Raw genomic sequence first — 22,044 nt, 5'->3', positions numbered from 1 at the left:
CTCCGCAAAAAACAACTTCCCCCAAAGAAAATCCAAGGACCAGGTGGTTTCACAGGTAAATTCTTCAAACTTTTAAAGAAAATTTAACATCAGTCTTCCACAAAGTTTTGCTTAAAAGAGGAAATACTTCTTAGCTTATTCTAAAACAAGGCAAAAACAATATAAGGAAACTACTTTTTATGAATATTCAGCAATATCCCTCATGAATATGGCCCAGAATCTTCTATAAAATACTAGTGAACAAATCCAGCACGATAATAAGATTGTATACCATGACCAACCAGGATTTATTCTAACAATAAAAGGTGTGTTAATTATACAAAAATTAATCCACATGATATATTAATAGAAAAATATATATAAGCTATAAGATCATTTAAGTAGCTCCAGAAAAACCATTTGACAAAATTAAATATCCCTTAATTATGTTGAATTGATCAGAACTTATGTATTGAAATACCACTGTACCTTATAAATCATGTACAAATATTAGATATTGATTAAGAATTTTAAAAATGCTTAAGGAGATAGAAATCCTAAGTGCCCTGATTTTATCATTAGAATCCATCACACTGTGTCCTATAACTTTGTACAAATATAAAACAAGGCAAGCGAACAGTAACAAAAAATAGGAATAGAAGGGAACTTCCTCAATTTGATAAAGGGAATCTATGGAAAATCTATAGCAACATTATTCTTAATGTGTAAAGACTAAAATCTATGGCAGAATGATCAGCAGAGGAGAGGGAAGGGAGGTCCTGAGGACTGAATTAGAACAAGATAGATTTCATGCTTTTATAATTATTTAAAAATAAATTTTACTGCTGTGTATAATTAAAAAGAACCAATAAAAAGACTAAAATTATTCCTCAAAGATAATAAGATGAAGAGGTCGACTTTCACTATTAATATTCAACATTGCACTAGAACTTTAACCAGAATACAAAAGAAATACAAAGCATTCAGACTGAAAAAAAATAAAACTATTTGCAGGTTATATGTACCCTCACACACATATGTAGTCTTAAGGAGTCCATTAAAAACTGAAACTATAGTGCTAAAGAGTTCAGTAAGGATGCATGCTCAATATTCAAGTCAATATGATTCTAAACACTAGTAATGAACAATTACAAAATAAAAATATTAAAAGTTCCATTTTCCAATGTATATAAAAGGCAAATACTTAGAAATATATTTTAAAAAATAAGTATAACAATTTTACACTGAAACTATTAAACTTCACTGGAAAAAATTAAGAAATGGGTAAATGAGATGTTATCTCATGTTCATTAATTGCAAGGCATAATATTGTTAGAAGGATAAAACCCTCCAAACGGATTCAGTGAAATCTGTATCAGAATTCTAATTGACTTTTGTTTTCATAAATTGACAAGATGATTCTCAAACTTATATAGAAATGCAAGAGACTCAGCTAACTCAATATAGGAAAAAAAACTGAAGCACTCATACATCCCAATTTCAAAACATATGACAAAGCAATAATAATAATCAATACTGTGAAAGACTGCCATAAAATAGGCATATGAATCAATGGCAGAGAAGGGAGAGTCCAGAAATAAACTCTTACATTAATGGTCAATTTATGACAGGGGCACCAAGACAATTTAATACTGAAAGAATAATCTGTTCAACAAATGATACTGAGATCACTGGATATTTACATTTGGACCCCTACAACACGCTATTTGAAATTTAACTCTTAATAGATTTTAAGCCTAAGCATAAGAGTCAAAGCAGTAAAATTTTTAGAAGAAAGCACAGATGTAACTACTTTTGAGCTTGGATTAAGCAATGGCTTCTTAGATAAGACATAAAAGCATAAGCAACAAATAAAAATAGATGAATAACATTTCATAACAATAAAAAACTGTTGTTTCAAAGGACTCCATCAACAAAGAGAAAACAACCCAAACAACAAGGAAACATTTCAAAATCATAATCTGACAAGGGATTTACATCTAGAATATGTTTTTAAAAATCTTACAACTCAATAACGAAAAAAAGTAGAAAAGGATTTGAATAGATATTTCTCCAAAGAAGATGTACAAATGTCCAACAAATATGTGAAAAGTTGTAACCATCATTACTCACATTAGAGAAATGCAAACCAAAATATTGGATACCCTTTAACACATACTATGATGGGAAGGATAAATAGACAATAATATATATTGGCAAGGTGTAGAGAAATAGAAACCCTCATGTTGCTGGTAGAAGTGAAAAATGGGGGGCTGGGGATGTGGCTCAAGCGGTAGCGCACTTGCCTGGCATGCGTGCAGCCAGGATTCGATCCTCAGCACCACATACAAACAAAGATGTTGTGTCCGCCGTAAACTAAAAAATAAATATTAAAAAATTCTCTCTCTCTCTCTCTCTCTCACTCTTTTTTTTTTAAAAAGAAATGCAAAATGGTTTCTTAAAATGTTAAACATAAGGTTGTCACATGATCTAGCAATTTTATTCCTAAATATATAACAAAGACTATCAAAAACACATGCACATTAAAGTCATATAAGTATTTATGGTAGCATTATGCATAATAATTTTAACAAGGAAGCAAACTGTATATCAACTAGGAAATGGGTTTTAAAATTTTATTATATCCATTCAATGGAACATTATTCAACTATAAAAGGGATTGATTAGGGATTCATGCTACAACATGGATAAACTTTGAAAATAGTATGCTAAAGGAAAGGAGCCAGACACAAAATATTATAGAATGTAGAAATCCAGAAATGTCCAGACTAGGTAAATCAATAGAAACAGAAGATAGATTAGTAGTTCACAAATGTTAGGAGCTGGAAATAATAGTATATGATTGACAATGGTGTTGGCTTTCTTTTGAGGATGATAATATTAGTGGTGAGAGTTGCACAACTTCATAAACACAATAAAAAGCCACTGAATCTGAAATTTTAAAAGGGCGAATTTTATGGATATGCCAATTATATGTCAAATAATTTTTTAAAAAATTTAAAGAATAGGCGTAGTTGATGAGTACCTTTTTTTCTTTCAGATTTCTCTCTTAGTGCTTTAAAGAATTGAACTCTGTCAGGCATGGTGGCATATACCTATAATCCCAATAGCTTGGGTGTCTGAGACAGGAGAATCCCAAGTTCAAAGCCAGCCTCAGCCACTTAGACTCAAAATAAAATATAAAATGGGCTGGGAATGTGGTAAAGTGCCTCTGGATTCAATCCCTAGTACCAAAACAAACAAACAAATAAATAAAATAAAACCAAAATAAAAAACTCTGTCTTAATATAGATGGTCTCTACCTACTGTCTTTGATATTGGATTTTTATTTATTTTTTTTCCAAGCAATCAAAAGACGTTTATTTTTTATAGAAAGATCTGTAAAAAATAATTTTTCAATCAGCTTTACTTTCATAGAGAAAACTTTCTACAGAGGTTGACTAAGATTTCAATATTTTAAATTGTACCATCATTAAATAAGGTGGGACACCATATGAATTTCATTGCACTGGAAGAAATGCAAAGCATTTTTTAATATAAAGTATACAGAGCATTCTAGTCAACTACAGCTGTGTTACAGCTATGTGTTGTTTTGGATTTGGTCCAAAGAAACCTGAGTCTGTTTCCAGAGAGAATGAAAAATGTTATAGACACCTGATCAGTCACTCCTCACTTAAGAATGCACAAAAATGGCATTCCTTGTAGATCCCACTGAATCCAGTTTCCCAACACTGATACTTTCCTTTTCCCTTTCCCCCACCTCAGTTCAATTTGGGTTCCAGGTTCTCGAAACACAGGCATTCAGATATTCTTCAGAAACATACATGTCTCATGGTTAGATGAACTACCCAGTTTTCCAGTGAGTTGTCACCTCTTCTGTTCCCAGATCTCTGCCATATTTAGGTCCAAATCTTTAAGACCTTTTAAGGCTTGAAGATTTCCATTGTAAAAAGCTACATCTGCTGTGACCAACCCATTTTGAGGTCCTCCATCATTTATCACATTTAAGTGAGATAATTGCTTTTTCAAGTGAAGTTTATAACTTGCATTAATTCTTAAAAATAACATCTGTGTTTGTTCTTCTGGAAGAAGATCAAATATAGCTTCATGCATTTTGGCCATTTGCTTACAAATATTCCTGAAACAGGCAGAAGGAACGGGAGCTTTCACTTCATACTTCGATAACAGCTTGTCAAATAAGCTATCCATTATTGCTACAAGTTTAGCTGATATTTCAGCAATGTGGTCATGGTAATCCTTAGTGATATGATCAAAATGCCTAAGCATGTTATATTGCTTAGGTGGTAGTCGAGCTTCAAAATGAGCCCGGATCACAGGAATGTAGTGCACAATTAACTGCAAACATCGTGAAGAAAGAGCCAAATTTTTTGTAGTTATTGTTTTTAGTCCAACAACTTGCAATGCACCAGCTCCAAGATCTAACTGGCAACTTCTTGAATTGAAGTACTTCAACAAATCTGATAGATGAGTAAGCATGTCAGTAGTAACAGATGGGATGTTATCCACACACTGGCAATATTCAAGGATAATTCTTATTAACAGCAATACAGTTCCAACAACAGCATACTGTTGTCCCTCAACAATGAGAACTTCAGCTGGTTTTCTTTCTTCCCCTGATTTTTTTTCAGGTAAAGCAATCTTTCCATCTGATATAGAATCAACAAGATCCTGAAATTCTGCAGGAACATCAGCTTGCTTCCAGCGCTCATTGTCTAAGAGGAGGCTGAGCTTGGTTTTTCTCTCTTCATGAAATCTATTTACAAATTTATTAGCTTGGCTTTGAAGTGCTCCAAGTAATGACATGCTTTTTCTCCCACAGATCTGTTCTGTCTCTAAAATGAATGTTTCCATTAATCTAGAAAGTGTAATAAATTCCGTGGAATTTAACTTCTCAAGAAAACCATCCTTTGCTCTTGACATGAGAAATTTGACAGCTCGATCATGACATATATCTGAGGCACTATACAATAACTCTTGGATATTATTTGCCAGCTTCCCCAGCTCTAAGTCAGTTAATTTCATGTCTTCACTGACCATAATATCCACACCTCCTGGAGTAGCAGATGATGATGTCTGCTCTTTGCTAGACGAAGAATCAGTAGTACATTCTGGTTCAGATACTGAATCACTGCTGCAGGGCTCACTATTTGGAGATGCATTTCTTTGCGAGGTAGTGTCAACTACTGTAGGTGCTAATTCGCCCTCACTGAATGCATCACTTATAAACATGCCTTCATGGATTAAATAAGACACTTCTATATCCAGCGAATTATCTTTTGCAACATTTTTCTGCTGTGAAATCTCCTCCAATTCTCGAGTCCTTTGGTTTTTGTCAAGAACTGAGAGAACAACATTGTAATGATATTCAATGTTGCCTTAACTCTCTGTAGGAAAATTTTAAACTTAGAAAAAATATCCTTTAACAGGTCAAACCACTGGGGAAAATTCAACATTCTCATCTGATCTACAAGCTTCATAACAACATCTGTGTCTATTTCTTCTATTTGTGAAACCTTATTAATCACAAACTGTTTAATGATATTCTTTGCTGTAATAATCATTTCTTCACCATAGATTTCTAAAAAATTAAGTTTTCTTTGTTTTAAAAGTCCAAATACAAGAGATACTAGTCTTTCCTCTTCTAAAACTTGACAGTCATCTTCCAGTGGTCGATTTAAATCACTATGAGAGTAAGTAGAAAATTCTGCAATCATCATTTTATCTATCAGTTTTTCTAATTCACAAAGCTGTGATCCCAAATGCCGAAAACTGTGAATGCCCTGAAGTTCCTGCTGTAGAACCTCCTGTGTTGTTGCTATTAAGTCCAATGCTCCAACAAATTCAGAAGTAAATAATAACACCTGCACTGTAGGCTGAGTTTGGTGTACAGTGGCCATTAACTTCAGTTTATTGTATACTTTAACACAATTATTTCTGGTAAGTGCCAGTCTTAAAATGTGTAGTGATCCTTCACACATTACTTTATCAATCTGTGCAATTTTATCTCGAAGCATTTTTACAGCTTGGGAAGTTTTCTTGAGGTAGTCCTGCAATTCATGTTGAGAGGTCATTGCACGAAAAAATGCTTCTGAACGTAGAGAGATCTGTTGAGCAATGTTTACTTCCACAATGTCCAGATAATGGCTCAGCTTTTCTTGAAGCAACTTTGAGGAAGCTGCATCACGATTTCCTTTTCCACCAGCAGTATTAAAATGAGACCATGGTAAAACTGAATTAAAAGTTAAGGAATCGTCCAAGGCAAAATCTGGTTTCATAAAAATCTTAGGTACTTGCTCCAGATCTGTCCTGGATTTATCATGAGTATGTAAAAGAGTCCTGTCAAAGGTATCTTTAGGAGGACAAATATTCTTGCATCTCTCATGTATCTTCTCTCTCTGAGAGATTTCCTGTTGATATACTGTAAAATGTTCCTTGCTGATCTGTGGGAGGTAGAATGAAGGTATGACTTCGGTGTCCACAAAATCCAATCCCCATGTTTTTGTGAAGAAATCAGATTCTCTTTTTGCTAATCTAGGATCATTTAGTGCTGCCGGGAGATTTACTTTGGAATGACATATAGTCCATCTATTTTGATCTGTAACTGTGGGTTCCTTGGGACATACATCTGGCAGTGACTGCACAGGTCGAATGTGTTTTGTTGGATCTACCTCTTTTTTAAAGAAAACTTCACTGCTGCTTCCTTGAGGCACTGGTGAAGAACTGTGGCTTGAAGCCATTGCATAAAATCACCACTCAACTGCGGTCCCGGGCAGCCGCCCCAGAGAGAGGCCTAGTGCATCGCCGCAGCCTCCAGCCCTCCACGTCGCGCCGAGGCTGCTGCTCCGCGGCCGCCGCCGCCCCGAGCCTGGCCGGGCCGAGCCCGGCTTCCCGCCTCCGCCTCGCGCCGGCTGGCCCGCGGGCCAGGGGAGCACAGGGTCGCCCTCTCGAGCCCAGCTCCGCTCGGGGGTAAGAGGCGGCAGCGGCTGCTCCCTCACGTCTCTCCCAGGTGTCCTGTCAGCCAGCAGTTTCCCCCGGGTCTGCAGCGCTGCCTCCGCCGCTGCTGCCACCGCCTCTCCCACATCCCGGGCCTCCAGGGGAGCCGCCGCCGCCGCCGCCGCCGCCGCCGCCGCCGCGCAGCGACCACTGCCCCTGGCGCTTCTGCTCCCTGCTCCACTGCTTCTCCTCACCCCGTAGGCCCGGCCCGGCAGGGTCTGGGGAGACGGTGCTGGAGGCTGCTGAGAGGCCGCCGTAGCCCCCAGCCCACAATCCACCGTGCGGCTCCGCCGGGGCGGGAGGACCGCGGCCCGGGCCGGGGGGAGCGCCGCAGCCTCGGAGAGGGGCCTTGGCGCGGGCCGGCGCGCCCTCCGAGGGCGCAGCCGCGTTCTCCCGGAGCGGGGAATACCCCGCAAGGCTCCCCTACGCCTCCTCTAATAGTCCTACACGTAAAGACAAAAATCTTCGCTGAACTCCACTTTTCCCCACGTCCCTTCCCCCACCGAAGCAGGAAGTTAGGGATGACAAGATGGCGGAATATGCCAAGATCTGATATTGGATTTTTAATGCAAGGATCATTAACTTCAATGCAAAGACCATTGGGTATGACACTTATGGTAGTTAAATGTGTTTTTATGTTTAATATTTAAAAATTTAAGTCTAATACATAGAAATTTAAAGTATGATGCTTTTTTTTGGGGGGGGGGAGGGTGCCAAGACCTGTTAAGTTTGATGCTTAGAACAGTAAACAGTTCCTGATTAAACAAAGCAAGTACCCTATGTAAGCATCACAGTTCAAGAGAAGGAATATGTCTAGCATCCTACAAGCATCTCCGTGTGTCTTTCCTCTGTTCCTCTGCTTTTCTAAATGTAACCACTATCCTGATTTCTAACATCATAAGTTACTTTTGGTCATTTTCAACCTTTTACAAATGGAATCATGCATTATATAGTCTTTTCTTTCTGGCTTATTTGCACAACTTCATACACCTGAGATTTATCCATGTTTTATGCACCTATAGTTAGGTATTTTTTTTTTTTGCTGTATTTGAATTCATTGTGTATATGAAGTATAAAAAAGTTACTTTTTTTCTTGCTCTTGATGAACACTGGCTTGTTTCTAGTTTGGGGACTGTTATGAATAATAATGCTGTGAACTGTCCTGTTATAACTTTTTGTAGAGATGGGCATGGATGTCTTTTTTTCAAATATTTTAATTTCATTTGAACTTTAAAAAATTAAAAATAATTTTTGTTGCAGCATATATGTGTAGGATTGGAATTCTTGGGTCCTTAATTATACCTACTTAAATTTAATGGATACTGCCTAAAAAATTTCCTAAAGTGGTTATGCAAATTGATGCTCTCAGCAGCATATGAGAGTTTCATCACTCATGTTCTTGTCTACATTTAATTTTAATCATATTTAAAGGTTATACCAGTGGTTTATTATTATAGCTTTAATATGAATTTCCCTTAATCTGGCCATGTTTTTTATATGTTTATTGACCATTTGGATATTCATTTCTGTAACATGCATACTGAATACCTTGCCTATTTCCATACATGATGTCTCGTTCTTATTGTGGTCTGGCTTTACCACTTCACATGTGGATTTATAACTGGTTAGCAAAGTCTAATGACACGACTGTCTTCCTGCTGCTGGCAATGCCACCCTTGTCACAGGCTGTCTGTACTTCATGGGCCTGTTTCTGAACTTTGTACTTAATTCCATTTACCTATTTGCATTTTCTTGGACCAACAATACCCGGATTTAATTATAATTGCTTTAATTTAAACCCTTACATCTTTAAAAGTAAGCATTTTCTTTTTATTCTGTAATTCGTCTGGGGTATTCTCGGTATTATATACTTCCATATCAGTTTTAGAATCAGTTTGTTTAATCACACACACACACACACACACACACAAACAAACACACACACCCCTTACTGAGATGTGATTGGGATTGAATCTGTAGATAATTTTGGAGCGAACTGACACATTCACAATGTTGAAGCTTTCTGTTTGTAACGTCATATATACTCTAGTTTATTTCAGTTCTCTCAACAATGCTTTAGAGTTTTCTGAGCAGAGATCTTGTACATAATTCTGTCAGATCTAATATCTCCAAATTATCTTGTGCATATATGAATATAATTTACACAAATCTTTCACAGATGGCAGATTTTCTTCTAATCTTTTCCCATTGCTGTATTAATCTGAACTTATTAAATTAATCCAGCACAATAATGACTAGTAATTAATAAGTATCATTCTTGTTTCTTTCTCAATTTCATAGTGAAATACTTTACTATTTTGTCCTTAAATATATGAGTCTTTTGGTTTCTTTTAGATACCAAGGTTGGGAACTTCACTTATTTCCTGGTTTCTTAACATGTTGTTATGAATGAGCATTGAATTTTATCAATCTTTTTTTTCTGCACCTATTAAGCAAAATCACAGAATTTTTCTCTTTCTCTGTAAATTCAGTGAATACTTTCAGTTTCAAAACTAGAACTACCCTTGTGTTTCTGGATTTAATTTAGTCATAAGGAATTATCTTTCTCTCAATTGCATGATTCTTTTTAAAAAATATTCTAATTTGTTATATATGACAGCAGAATGCATTACAATTCATATTACATATATAGAGCACAATTTTTCATCTCTTTGCTTGTATACAAAGTATATTCACACTATTCTTGTTTTCTTCCTACATGTACTTAGGGTAGTGATATCTATCTCATTCCACCATCTTTTTTTACCCCCTTGCCCCCACTCTCCCCCTTCTTCCTCTTTGCCCTATCTACAGTTTGTCTAATCTTCCTATGCTCACCTCCTAACCCCACTATGAATCAGCCTCCTTATATCAGAGAAACATTCATCATTTGGTTTTGTGTGATTGGCTTCTTCACCTAGCATTATATTCTCCAGTTTCATCCATATATCTGCAAAATCTGTGATTTTATTCTCTTTCATTGCTGAGTAATATTCCATTGTGTATATAAACACATTTTCTTTATCCATTCAGCTACTGAAGGGCATCTAGATTGGTTCCACAGTTTAGCTATTGTGAACTGTGCTACAATAAACATTGATTTGACTGTGTCCCTGTGGTAAGCTGTCCTTTGGGTATAGACAGAGGAGAGGGATAGCTGGGTCAAAAGGTGGTTCCATTCCCAGTTTTCTAACTAATCTCCATACTTCTTTCCATATTTGCAGTCCCACCAGCAATGTATGAATGTGACTTCCCCCCATATCCTCACCAACACTTATTGTAGTTTGTATTCTTAATAGCTGCCATTCTAACTGAAGTGAGATGAAATCTTAAAGTAGTTTTGATTTGCATTTCTCTAATTGCTAGAGATGTTAAACATTTTTTCATATATTTGTTGATTGATTGTATATCACCTTCTGAGAAGTGTATATTAGTTCCTTGGCACATTTATTGGTTGGGTTATTTGGATTTTTTTTTTTTTGGTGTGTAGCTTTTTTTGTTCTTTATATACACTAGAGATTAGTGCTCTATCTGTCGTACAAGTGATAAAAATTTGCTCCTAAGCTATAGGCTCTCTATTCACCTCACTGATTGTTTATTTGGCTGAGAAGCAGCTTTTTAGTTTGAATCCATCCATTTATTAATTCTTGGTTTTAATTCTTGTACTATAGGAGTCTTATTAAGGAAGCACACGCCTAATCTGATATGATAGAAATTTGAGCCTACTACATTTTCTTCTATTAGTCACAGTGTCTCTGTTTAATTCCTGAGCCCTTGAGCCATTTTGAGTTGAGTTTTGTGCATGGTGAAAGATAGGGGTTTAATTTCATTTGTTGCATATGGATTTCCAGTTTTCCTAGCACTATTTGTTGAAGATGCTATTTTTTCTTCAATGTATATTTTTGGAACCTTTGTCTACTATACGATAACTGTAATTATGTGTCCTCTATTCTGTACCATTGGCCTACCAGCCTATTTTGGTGTAAATACCATGCTAGTTTTGTTACTATTGATCTGTAATATAGTTTAAAGTCTGGAATAGTGATGCCACCTACTTCACTTCTTGCTAAGGATTGCTTTAGTTATTCTGGGTCTCCTATTTTTCCAGATGAATTTCATGACTGCTTTTTCTATTTCTATGAGGAATGTCATTGGAATTTTGATTGAAATTGCATTAATCTGTATAATGCTTTTGATGGTATGGTCATTTTGACAAAATTAATACTGCCTATCCAGGAACAAGGGAGATCTTTTCATTTTCTAAGGTCTTCTTTAATTTCTTTTTTTAGAGTTCTGTAGTTTTCATTGTAAAGTTCTTTCACCTCTTTTCTTAAGTTGATTCCCAAGTGTTTTATTTATTTTTTTGAGGCTATTGTAAATGGGGTAGTTTTCCTAATTTCCCTTTCAGAGGATTTGTCACTGATATACAGAAATGCCTTTTATTTGTGGGTGTTGCTTTTGTATCCTGCTACTTTGCTAAATTCATTTACTAGTTCTAGAAGTTCTATGGTGGAATTTTTTAGGTCTTCTTGGCATAGAATCATCAGCAGCAAGTAGTGCTAATTTGAGTTCTTCTTTTCCTATCTGTATCACTTTAATTTCTTTCATCCATCTCATTACTCTGGCCATATTTTCAAGAACTATGTTAAATAGAAGTGGTAAATCAGAGCATCCCTGTGTTTTCTAGTTTTCAGAGGAAATGCTTTTAACTTTTCTCCATTTAAAATGATGTTGGCCTGGGACTTAGCCTAGATAGATTTTACACTGTAGAGATATATTCCTGTTATCTCTAGTCAAATGCTTTTTTTTTTTTTTTGCATCTATTGAGATGATCATGTGGTTCTTATCTTTAAGTCTATTGATATGATAAATTACATTTATTGATTTCCGTATGTTGAACCAACTTTGCATCCCTGGGATGAACCCCACTCGATCGTGGTGCACTATATTTTTGATATGATTTTGTATTCAATTTGCCAGAATTTTATTGATAATTTTTGCATCTATGTCCATTAGAGATATTGGTCTGAAGTTTTCTTTCTTTGATGTGTCTTTGCCTGGTTTTGGAATCAGAGTATTATTGGCCTCATAGAATGAGTTTGGAAGTGCTCCCTTTTTTATGATTCCTGAAATAAATTGAAGAGTATTGATATTAATTCTTCTTTAAAGGTCTTGTAGAACTCGGCTGTGTATTCATCTGGTCCTGGGCTTTCTAAGTTGATAGGCTTCTGATGGTGTGTTCTATTTTATCACTTGAAATTGATCTGTTTAAATTGTGTATATCATCCTGATTCAATTTGGGCAAATCACATGACTCTAGAAATTTGTCAATGCCTTTGATATTTTCTATTTCATTGGAATACAAGTTTTTAAAATAATTTCTAATTATCTTCTGTATTTCTGTTTTGTCAATTTTTTCAATTGTTTCTTTGGCTTCAATTTCATTGATTTTAGTTCTGATTTTAATTATTTTCTGTCTTCTACAGCTTTTGGTGTTGATTTGTTCTTCTTTTTATAGGGCTTTGAGATGTAATGTTAAATCACTTATTTTTTTTTTACTTTTTCTTCTTTTAAGGAATGAACTCCATACAATGAACTTTCCTCTTAGTACTGCCTTCATAGTGTCCCAGAGATTTAGATATGTTGTATCTGTGTTCTCATTCACCTCTAAGAATTTTTTAAATTTATTTTTAAAAAGTTTAAAAATTTTTAAATTTGTTTTATGTAGTTATACATGACAGTAGAATACATTTATGCATTTTGATATATCCTACATAGATGGTATATAATTTCTCATTTTTCTGAGTACACATGTTGCAGAATCATATTGGTAATGTAGTCACATATATACATACAGTAATAATGTCTGCTTCATTCTACTATCTTTCCTAACCCCACATCCTCTCCCCTTTTCTCCCATCATTTTCCTCTAACTAATCTGAGGTAACGCAATTCTTCCTTGGTGATCCCTGCCTTATTGTGAATTAGCATCTAGATATCAAATAAAACATTCAGCCTTTGGTTTTGTCAGATTGGCTTATTTCACTTAGCATGGTCTTCTCCAACTCCAATCATTTACTGGTAAATAACACAATTTTACTCTTCTTTAAAGTGGAGTAATATTCCATTGAGTATATATATATATCACATTTTCTTTATCCGTTTATCAATTGAGGGTCACCTAGATTGATTCCATAGTCTAACTATTGTGAGTAGAGTTGCTATAAACATTGATGTGGCTGCATCACTATAGTATGCTGATTTTTAGTCTTTTGGATATAAACCAAGGAGTGGTATATCTAGGTCAAATGGTGATTCCATTCCCAATTTTCTGAGGAATCTCCATACTGCTTCCATAGTGATTGCGCCAATTTGCAGTCCCACCAGCAATGTATAAGTGTATCTTTTTCACCACATTCTCACCAACATTTATTGTTGCCTGTATTCTTGATGATTGTCATTCTGACAGGAGTGAGATGAAATCTTAAAGTAGTTTTGATTTGTGTTTCTCTAATTGCTAGAGATGTTGAACTCTTTTTCATATTTGTTGATCAATTGAATTTCTTCTTCTGTGAAGTGCCCATTTATTGATTGGGGTTTTTTGCGGGGGGGTTAAGTTTTTTGAGTTCTTTATATATCCTAGAGATTAATGCTTTATTGGAGGTACGTGTGGTAAAGATTTTCTGCCAATCTATTGTCTCTCTCCTCACTTTTTAAATTGTTTCCTTTTCTGAGAAAAAGCTTTTTTAATTTAAACCCATCCCATTTATTAATTCTTGATTTTACTTCTTATGCTTTAGGAGTCTTGTTAAGGAAGTCAGATCCTAAGCTGACATAGTGAAGATTTGGGCCTATTTTTTTCTTCTATTAGGTGCAGGGTCTCTGTTTTAGTGCTAACTCCATATTTCTCCAAGAAGCATGGTCAAGAATTTGCTAAGTCAGTGTTGGCAACAACTTTATTGAAGGTAGCTAATGGGCATAACAGGAATCAACTCTGGAGAAGTGGTCAGGTGATGCTTTATCTTCAGAGACCCTGCTAGAGAGTCTGGGTGTAGTTTTAGCTTCAGTGGAAAGCTGGATGACTGGGGTAGATGGAAGGGAGGAACAGACATGATCTCATTACACATCCAGCTGTTCACTTGATGCTGGTATAGAGCGGGGACAAGTTGGAAGTCATTTCTGAAATCTGGAGGTAAAAATGATGGCTGAAGGAAGGAAAGCCATTAACATCAACAACAAAAGAGAGAACATTAAAATCCTAAAAGTTAAGAGGAAAGGATGGCAATTTGTAAGAAATAACAGTAGTGAACCTCTTCTGACATAACAGAACCCTGAATAAGTGTAGTTTACCTGCTCTTAAAGTAAACACTTGCAGTCAAATGGACAGATGATGTCAAAAATCAAAAGACCAAAAGAGGATTCATTTAGATTGGTTTCGTTATGGCTGGGTAAATGACCATAAACAAAGAGAGCTTTTCTATTATGGGAGTAATTCCTCTCCTCCTCCTCCCCCTCCTCCTCCTCCTCCTCCTCCCCCTCCTCCTCCTCCTCCTCCTCCCCCTCCTCCTCCTCCTCTTCCTCCTCCTTCTTTTTTGAATAGGGATACAATTTTGATTTTGTTGTATTATGCTGTGGCATATTAGAAGAAAAGTGAGCCCTGATATGGTTTATTCAAGCTGGGTGTAGTTATTGGTGATGTAAAATGTGAGGGCCTATCTTTGTTTCCTTACAGAAGTTGCATTCTGCATTTGGTATTCATGGCATTTGTCTAAAAGGGATTTCCTGGTTCTCTTTCATGGTAGGGACACTCAGAGAAAATGGCAGAGCCAAGTTTCAAGCTAAGCCTGACTACTACAAACTGCATCCCTCCCGTTATAATTGCTGCTCCACAGACTCAAATAGTGAAAATGGCAAAGATATACCTGTGTTATGGGTTCAGTCAGTAGTGTCCCCTAAAAATTTATATGTTGAAGTCCTAATCCTCGGTATCTCAATGATCTTTTTTACAGACAATCTTTATACTGGTAATCAAGTTAGAATAAAGTATGAGGGTGAATCCTAAACTGATATGGCTTATGTCCTCAAGAAAAGAAGAACTTAAACACAGACACGCACATGGAGAACACCATGTTAAGATTAAAGGGCTGGGGATGTGACTCAAGCGGTAGCACGCTTGCCTGGCATGCGTGCGGCCTGGGTTCAATCCTCAGCACCACATACAAACAAAGATGTTGTGTCCACCGAGAACTAAAAATAAATATTAAAATTCTCTCTCTCTCTCTCTCCCTCTCTCTCACTCTCTCTTTAAAAGAAAATTAAAGGCAGACCATGGTGATTCCTTTAGGTGCCAAGGAATACCAAAGTTTGCCAACCAAGCCTCCAGGATCTAAGCATAAGCCCTACTTCATTGTTCTCAGGAGGAACCAGTCTTGTAGAAATCTCAATCTAGAACTTGAAACTTCCAGAACTGAGTCAATAAATTTTTTGTTTCACTCAGTTTGTGGCACTCCCGTAGCAAACCAATACACTGTATGTCTTAGCTTGTGTGGTTAGAAGTCAAGGATAAATATCGTTGAATTCCATGCTTGATGTTTTAATGTGATGCAAAAGCATTTGGGAGCACTGTGAGTTTTGACAAAGGAAAGGATCAGTGTGGGGTATGTGATTATTCTTTGGTGGAATCCAGCTGGGGGGTCAGCTTGGCTGGAGCACTGAGACTGGGTTGGTAAATTAAATTTTAAAAGCCCTTGCAACTGCTTTATTCAGTTAGCTTAATTTTCGCTTAATGCTTACAATTTTGCTTAAACATTTTATTTGAATGGACAAAGTTCATTGAACTTCACCTTGATTAAACTCCATGCAGAGGTTTTATGGCACTCCTCAGCTTTCCAACTTTGTAGGCTATATATTTTGGGGATTTTTTATGTATCTTGGTGATAGAGTTCCTCCTCCACGTTATTCTCACAGTCAATGGATGGTAAAATTGAAAGAGAGAAAATGTGAGGAAGATTGGGAGAGATGTTTGCAAAAATGGTATGTTGGTTGGAGGGATAATTTATCTTTGGTATGTATGTAACAATTGAGGAAAACAGGAGATATTTGGATAAAAATAGGCTAATTTTCCTGAAAATTATTAGAAAGTACTATACAAAGTTCTGATAATGCTAAGAATTCCTTTAAAATATTTGAATATAGAACTTCAATAATAACTAGAGATAGGTTAAGGTGTTAGTTCTCAGTAGTTGAAATATAAAATGTTAACAGAAAGAACAGATGTTGCTAATCTTTCATAGATAATATTGTAGACAAGTTTGCAATGCACATAAAATAAGTCAACAGACAACACACCTCAAAACATTTTAAAATTTTAATAATTTTTGTAAGAACAGAACAACTCGGGGCTAGGGTTGTGGCTCAGTGGTAGCACGCTCACCTAGCACATGCAAGGCCCTGGTTTTGATTCTCAGCACCACATAAAAATAAGTAAGCAAAATAAAGGCATTGTCCAACCACAATGAAAAAAAATTATAAATTAAAAAAAGAACAAAAATCTCTAACTTTCTACTTTTCTTTATAAAGTTTATATATCAAAATCTCTTTTATATCCTGGGTTTTGTAATATTTGATGTATTACTAACACTAAGAGTTTCCTATAAAAATAACAATAACAAAAACAAGCCACCCAATGAGGTAAAGTTAGAAAGAGCTCTCAAAGTGCCCTGTAATCTTATAATGTCCTCCATGATATAGCCATGAATCCAAGATGTAGACATCCCGACCATTTCAGCATATCCTTTTCTGTTTGAAATTCCATCTGCTCTCACCTCTTACAGGCATCTCTTCTCATATGTCTCAATTTTTAAATTGAGCACTGAGGAGTTCATCTCTTTTCTTTTGAGCCCCCCCCCATTAGCATCAAGCATACCCCAAATTATTTAATTCAATATGTAAAATATCTTTCCTTCAATATTTAAAACACAATGCTTATATCTATAAAGATAAACACCTGACATAGAATGAGAATACTCCTTGGACAGGGATGTGTAGAATTGTTTGAATGGAGCCTCATACAGCCATTTTATTAGTGTCATCTCTAGTTTATAAATGATTGAACTGAGGCTTAATGAGTTAAAGACACATGGACAAGATCAGATAAATAGGTAATGGAAACTCTCAAGTTTGTGTATCTCACTATGAAGTTAAGCTTCCTTTTATATCACTTGAAAAATATATGTGCACTACTTGGGAGAGATAATTACAAATATCCCTACTTAACAAAATATTTGTAGTTACATAGAAATGAAGCTAACATCTAAAAGCCTTCCTGAATAAATTACTCTAATGAGTATATTAATGATTCAAATATAAAACCTGCTATAAAAGAAAGACCAATTTATAAACAATGTTTTAAAGGTAAGATCATCATTATTAATATAGAGTATTAAATTTTAAAATTCTCATTAAGCATTTAAAAGTTATAAAGTGAAAACAATTCTCTCTTAGAAAATTGAAAATATATGTGAGAGATAACTTGCAGAATCAAATAAAATGAGAAATTATAAAGAGTTAACTAATTCCTTAACAGATAAACATTTTTAAAAATTTTCACATTTAATAATGCTTACCTTAAATGAAGCATGTGTACTTTTAAAGTATGTGAAATTCATATTACAAAAATATAAAAATTATACAACCTCATGATAAAAACTTACTTGAAATGCACATATATCATGTAAATCACTTAATTTCCTCATTTTTTGAAATGGATTATGTTGGAATAATATTATTTCACAAATCTCAAAATCTATACTTGCATTTTGCTATAGGCAGCAAACAATATCCCCAAAAGGGAAAGATGATGTAATCACCATGGGATGTTTTTTTTTGTTGTTGTTTTTGTTATCTGCTAATGATTTTTATTGATTACATTTCACAATTGAAGGATTACTTTCAATTTTTTTTTCTTTTTTTATTTCTTATATACATGACAATAATGGAGTGCATTACATTCATAATTATCTATTCACAGCATAATTTTTGTAACTCTGTATATAAAGTATGTTCACACCAAATTATTTCATTATACATGAGCTCTCTTATTTTTTGCATTCAATTCTTAATATATCTTTATACCACCATTTATCATATCTCTGTTTGTATATAAGGTATGCTGACACCAAATTTACATCATCATACATGCATTTTTTATAATGATGAGGGTCTCTTTCCCCCATCCTAGCTATTCCCCTTCTTCCTCCTAATTGTGTAATGAATGAACTGTTGTTAATTTTGTAGAAACAGAAAACTATTGGAAAATCCAGTGAAAATTTTCAGTTTTCAATTTATACCAGGTATCAATATATGAATATTAATTTCTTAGGGCTGCAATTGGCAAATAATATTTAATTTAAAAACTGTTCCATGATGTCAAGTCACTGTTATTCTTTTTCACAGAAAGGAAAACCAAATTGCATTTATATGAAAAAGTGCTGAAGTCATGTCTAATAAATGATGTAGCAAGCCTGTATAAATCAGCAGATTCTTATCTGAAAATTTTCTCCACTACTTTTTATGAAGACTACCTTGAGCAGGTTGCCTCCCATCACTGTGCCTCGGATTGTTCATTAATTGAATAGATTTCAGTAATTATTAAGAGCATACCATGAAGATGTAATGATATAAGTAGTAGAAATCTTCTAGTGCAGGCTCCAAAACATTGTTTTGGTTCAATAAATATCAACAATCATACTCATAAAAATATAATATTTATATAATCTTGTACTAGACAGTTAATTAAATCAAATAAATAAATAATAGTAAATGTATTCAAACTTCTTCAAACACTTAAACTTATATCTGTTTCCAACATAGAAATAATTCCTGGTGACTTTTTTATCTTAGGACAATGAATTTCCATTTCTGATTTGGTCCCTGTAGGCTTAACTCAGAACAGTGATTTCTGATTCTAGAGTTAACTGTGTAGTCCCTACCTTCATATTATTTAAACATTTTAGTCATTATAGACAGAGTACCGAGATAACAACTCTGCTATATTTCTTAAACATGCTTAATGCTCATAAAAATCATAACATGAACCCTTGGACAAGCAAAACAAGCCATGGTAGTTTTTCTTTTTTACTTTGATTTTTATTTTTTAAAACAAATATAAAATCAGTAATAAATATGCTATTTTACAAGGTAAAAAATGTATTTAATTCCATCCTGTTAGCCATAGTCATATATTTACTTGGGCCGGTGGAATGGGAGATTGATGTCTTCCCTTACCATGAAAAATGCAAAGCTTAAGCACTGGGGACACTCAATTGCCTGGACCTTCAGTTCACAGCCTTGAGATCTACTTCTGTAAAATTTCAAATCAGGTAAGATAATGAAATTTATTAAGACCATTAACTTTCCTTTTTCCTTTGACTCTATTCCACCTAGAAGAAAACAATTTTGAGGATTTCTCTTAAAGGAGAATTTCATTTAGTTAAATTTAGTTGTGGTTTGGAGGAAAATAGCCATATGGTTTGCAGTCAATGACACTGTGATTCCTTTATTGCTAGCCTTGTTACTATAGAAATTCTCCTCTCTTTGCCTTCACTCTTTCAAACTCTGCCAACTCACATGGCATCATAGTAAAACTCTGCCACCTCACAATTTTATTGCTAAAAAAACAAGAGAGAGAAATGATTTACAGTAGATGGGGTAGAGAGAGAAGATGGTAGGGGAGAGGTGGGGAGGGGGAATAGTAGAGGATAGGAAAGGCAGCAGAATACAACAGACACTAGTATGGCAGTATGTAAAAAAGTGGATGTGTAACTGACGTGAATCTGCAATATGTACATGGGGTAAAAATGGGAGTTCATAATCCGCTTGAATCAAATGTATGAAATATGATATGTCAAGAGCTTTGTAATGTTTTGAACAACTAATAATAAAAAAACAATTTTATTGCTAAAATAGTTTGAATACTGATACTTCTGCATCATATAACTCATGTAGTAAAAATGATAGAAACTTTCCAATTTGACAAAAAACAGATTTATGACAAAAACAAAATTGTAAATTATTGAAAATTGGAATAAAAATCTTTTATTTATCTCTATAGAAAGCATGCAAAGAAATAATTTGGACAATTAATCAATGAATCTGTTCACTTTTATGATCAAATGGAAACAGTGCACTAAGCAATTCAATCTGTATGATCAATCAGTCTTGGAAACTGAAGAACACACACAGAAAAACTTTTTATTTGAGGACACAAACATTACAAGCACTTCATGAAAAATTATTTTAAGGAGAAAGATAATGCAGAACTGGAAATGCTACATAGAATTTGTAATGCCTGAGCTCATCCATCATAACATCATTTTCTTCTCCATTTTTATTTCAATTTCTTTCTTATCCCTTTTGTGGGGGGTAGTATAGTGCAATCTTACTTGGTTAGTTCTGCTATAACAAACCACCTGAGACTGTGTAATTAATTTTCAAAAGAAATTTATTTCTTCACAGTTCTAAAGGCTTGAAACCCCAAGATCAATGTGCAAGCAGGTTCAGTGTCTGCTGAAGGCCCTATTCTCTGGTTCCAGGATGGTTCTTGAACACTGTCTTTACAAGTCAGAAGAGCAGAAGAGCAATGAAGGTCCGAGGTTATTGTTTAGAGCATTTTCATAAGGTGTTAACCTTTCCACAAACTGTAAATCTGTCATGGCATAATCACTTCACCCAAAGTTGTTAATTCTCAATACCACCACACAGGGGATTGTGTTGCAACTGATTTAAGAGGCACACAATCAAATCATAGCAATAAGTGACCTCAGTTGTTTTCAAAATAACCCTGTCACTGTCATCTGATAATACATGTCTAAAATGCCAGGACTGAATTTCAGAACTAGTGAGCTAGTATCTTTTCTAATAGAGCTAAGAAAAAAAAATCTTTGAAAGAGAAACTGAGGGGTTTATTAGGTAAAAATGTTTTAAAAACCAGTGACTTAAACAATGGTACATGTGAAGTGTAAGAGTCACAGGTATCCAATAGACACAAATTCTCCATAAAAGTTTTCATTTTTGACATTGAGTAAAACTTTGAAAATCACTCAATAAATAGTTGGTCTAGAGAATGATTGGATTAATGTCTTCAATCATAGACAAATTAGCAAAAATTCTACCAACGTAAAAAAGAAAAAAAAACACATTTAAAAACCAAGTATATCTATATCTATAGATACAGATAACCTTAAGATACCCAAAATAGAAATCTAAATTATATATACACACAAACACACACATGCACATGAATATATATATATATATATATATATATATATATATATATAGAGAGAGAGAGAGAGAGAGAGAGAGAGAGAAACATTTCTAATTTCTAATATAGTAAATCAACATCATGCATGCCAGAATTTAGAAGCATAATCTGTCCCTGTATTTGAGTACACAGTTCAAAATTTATTTCCCAAGTTAAGGAAATGAATATACAATATGTTTTAAGCAAATTGAACATTAGGTTTGAAATTATATTTTAAAATACATAGGGAATCTTATATTTATAAATATGCATTTATGTCAAACTAGTTGTAAGAATAGTGGTAATATTGGTGTTAGTATTATATATTGAGTTGGTTGGAGTTAGGCTTACTAAAAGAATATGTGTATCAAATATGTATATTTATAAGAATGTACATGTGAAAACATGTATGAAAACACATGGATATATGTGTTCTAAAACAGAAAATTAAATAGGGTGAATCATATGAATATATTTTTTCACTTGGGGAGAGTGGATATATCATAAAGTGAATATATACTAATTTAAACACTAATAAATAAACCATTCCTAATTGAAAATATAAGTCAAAGAACAAATCACATCTTATATGAATATACATGCACTTATGTTAAATTAGGTACAGTTACAATAGTCACATTAGGGTTAATAATAAATACTGAAAAGTTTAGGGTTAATGTGAAGGAATGAATATATACATCAGGAAATATGAATATTTCTAAGATGTT

At 34.5% G+C, this 22,044-nt stretch overlaps 1 pseudogene; it reads right to left on the bottom strand.

Annotated features, from left to right (window-relative positions):
- Nucleotides 1-3,672: 3,672 nt before the first annotated feature.
- Nucleotides 3,673-6,968, bottom strand: LOC143410974 (vacuolar protein sorting-associated protein 54 pseudogene; annotated as a pseudogene).
- Nucleotides 6,969-22,044: the final 15,076 nt, after the last annotated feature.

The sequence above is a fragment of the Callospermophilus lateralis genome, chromosome 11 (assembly GCF_048772815.1).
Source record: "Callospermophilus lateralis isolate mCalLat2 chromosome 11, mCalLat2.hap1, whole genome shotgun sequence".
NCBI lineage: Eukaryota > Metazoa > Chordata > Mammalia > Rodentia > Sciuridae > Callospermophilus > Callospermophilus lateralis.
Note: the sequence above shows the minus strand (reverse complement) of the source record. Positions and strands in the feature narration are given on the sequence as shown.